The 3123-nt window shown below is 45.6% G+C and overlaps 1 pseudogene; it reads right to left on the bottom strand.

Moving 5' to 3' along the window:
* Nucleotides 1-707: 707 nt before the first annotated feature.
* Nucleotides 708-2485, bottom strand: LOC149152318 (18S ribosomal RNA; annotated as a pseudogene).
* Between the last annotated feature and the right edge of the window lie 638 nt (nucleotides 2486-3123).

Below are 3123 nucleotides of genomic sequence, written 5' to 3'. Positions count from 1 at the left end.
TTCCACACTCATGCCCATCGGTGGGGAAAATTGTGATCTCGATGGAGCTCAGACCGAGGGAGGGGTTTTCCATTACCTGGACACCCAACCCTTCCACAAGGGCATGTCGAGGAACGGTCGGGAGGACTAGGGTCGCTAGCCCAATGGTTTGAATCACTCTTCATCCATCTCATACTGACCCCGCCTCGATAATTTCCCCTCAAGGAAGGTTTGAGCTACCAGGTGCGTGCAACCACTCCCTTGACCCAACCACCAGCAAAAGAAGCTCACCCAAGCAACACATCAACCACCGCCACCTTTTCGAGAGAACCAACTATGGAATCTCGCACCCTTGGCCCATGCATTCCAACGAACAAAAGATTGAGCACCAGCACTAGGAATGAGTCTAAATTTATCCATCGTATTTCCCAAGCACCTCAACTGCAGCAACCATGCCCGGCTGAACAGATTGTCGGAAGGGCTCCTAAGAAACAAGCTTCCGAACCCCCTACAGAAACACATTGGGGGAAAGAAAAACAAAGGATGGGTGGGCCAAGCACAAGCATCACTTGCAAGCACACACATGAAAAAACAAGCGTTACCACAAGACAAGCAACCAACAATGTTCCTGCCAAACACCAAACCCACTCCCCTAGAGACACACCACAGAGTCCCACATTGCAATCGAAACCCAACCAACCTGAACCAGAAAAGAAAACCCTTGATATCAATGATCCTACTGCAAGTTTACCTATAGTAACCTTGTTACTACTTCTCCTTCCTCTAAATGATAAGGTTAAATGAACTTCTCACAACATCGACGACGGTGAACCACCATTGTCGACGCAATCCGAACACTTCACCAGATCATTCAATCGGTAGGAGTGACAGGCGGTGTGTACAAAGGGCAGGGACATACTCAACACGAGTTGACGACACATGCTTACTAGGAATTCCTCATTGAAGACCAATAATTAAAATGGTCTATCCCCATCATGATACAATTTGAGAAGATTTCCTGATCCTCTCGAACCAAGAAGAAAAGCTCGTTGGCTGCATCAGTGTAGCGTGCGTGCGGCCCAAAACATCTAAGGGCATCACAGACATGTTATTGCCTCAAAATTCCATGGCCTAAACAGCCATAGTCCCTCTAAGAAGTTGGTTGCGAAGGGGAACCTCCACGTAGCTATTTAGCAGCCTAAGGTCTCATTCGTTATCAGAATTAACTAGACAAATCGCTCCACCAACTAAGAACGGTCATGCACCACCACCCATAGAATCAAGAAAGAGCTCTCAATTTGTCAAGCCTTACTATGTCTAGACCTGGTAAGTTTCCTCGTGTTGAGTCAAATTAAGCCACAGGCTCCACTTCTAATGGTGCCCTTCCGTCAATTCCTTTAAGTTTCATCCTTGCGACCATACTCCCCCCGAAACCCAAACTCTGATTTCTCATAAGGTGCTGGCGGAGTCCTTAGAGAAACATCTGCTGATCCTTAGTTGGCATCGTTTATGGTTGAGACTAGGATGGTATCTTATCATCTTCGAGCCCCCAACTTTCATTATTGATTAATGAAAACATCCTTGGAAAATTCTTTCGTAGTGGTCTGTCTTTCATAAATCCAAGAATTTCACCTCTGAAAATGAAATACGAATGCCCCTGACAATCCCTTTTAATCATTACTCCGATCTCGAAGGCCAACACGATAGGACCAGACTCCTATCTTATTCCATGCTAATGTATTTAGAACATAAGCTTGCTTTGAGCACTCTCATTTTTTCAAAATAACAGTGCTAGAGATGTGACCCAGCCAATTAAGGCTAGGAGCATGTTTCCGACAAAAGTAACAGAAGGGTAGGTGCACACCAAGTAGGCGGACCGACCTTTATGACCCAAGATCCAACTATAATATTTGTAACTACAACAACTTAAATATATGCTATTGGAGCTGGAATTACCGCGACTGTTGGCACCAGAATTTCCCTCCAATGGATCCTCATTAAAGGATTTAGATTGTACTCATTCTAATTAGCAGACTTGATGAGCCCAGTATTGTTATTTATTGTCACTACCTCCCCATGTCAGGATTAGGTAATTTGCATGCTTGCTGCCTTCCTTGGATATGGTAGCCGTTTCTCAGGCTCCCTCTCTGGAATCGAACCCTAATTCTCCATCACCCGTCACCACCATGGTAGGCCTCTATCCTACCATCGAAAGTTGATAGGGTAGAAATTTGAATGAAGCATCTAGCACAAGGTTTGTGTGATCCGTTGAGTTATCATTCACCGAAGAAGTAGGCAAGCCCGCACCAACCTTCTATCTAAAAAATGCATCCCTTCCAAAGATTCGGGACTTGGCGCATTATCCGAGTAGTATGGTACCATCAAGAAAACCATAATTGATTTAATGAGCCATCCACAATTTCACAATCTGAATTAGTTCATACTTAGACATGCATGGCTTAATCTTTCAGACAAGCATATGACTACTGGCAGGATCAGCTAGGTAGCACCCTCCCACTTCAAAGGGAATTCTAAGTGCTCTCTTACCAAGAGCCAACCTGAACACCCATCAAGTCAAAGAGATGTAAAAATATCATGTAAAACTTTTATGCCTTGCACCTCTTGCATCCCAAGAAGGAAGCACACACAACATGCCAAGGACATGGCGAACAAATGGGTAGACCTGCCAAGCCACAACACACCAAGGCCACTCTGTATTTTGAAACCACGCCCCAACCAACACGAAAATGAGTGATAACTCACCCACCCCTTAGAAATGTCTCCAAAACCCTCCACACCCCACACTGAGGCCACCGAGGAGTCCACCCAGACAATAGCAATGGTGAACCTCAATCTCCAGATCGCTTGCGGCAGCCTCGATGCAAAGGAAATAAATGGAGAATGACCAAACATGCAACCTATATATTATAAATGAGCCCCAACCCTCCCCGTGGCAGCCTCGATGTGAAGGAAAAGGAAGGAAATAAAAAAAGGACGACTGACCGCAAAACCTATCATAGAGAGGCCATACAAACCTCCCTGCCCTGTACCGATGCCACCTAGGAGTCCACCCGGATAGTAGCAACAATGGACCTCGATCGAATGATCACCTGTGGTAGCCTTGACACAAAGGCAAGGGAAGGA

This window comes from Pinus tabuliformis, chromosome 9 (genome assembly GCF_031772625.1).
Source record: "Pinus tabuliformis cultivar Carrire ecotype Pingquan chromosome 9, CPIR1, whole genome shotgun sequence".
Classification (NCBI taxonomy): domain Eukaryota; kingdom Viridiplantae; phylum Streptophyta; class Pinopsida; order Pinales; family Pinaceae; genus Pinus; species Pinus tabuliformis.
Note: the sequence above shows the minus strand (reverse complement) of the source record. Positions and strands in the feature narration are given on the sequence as shown.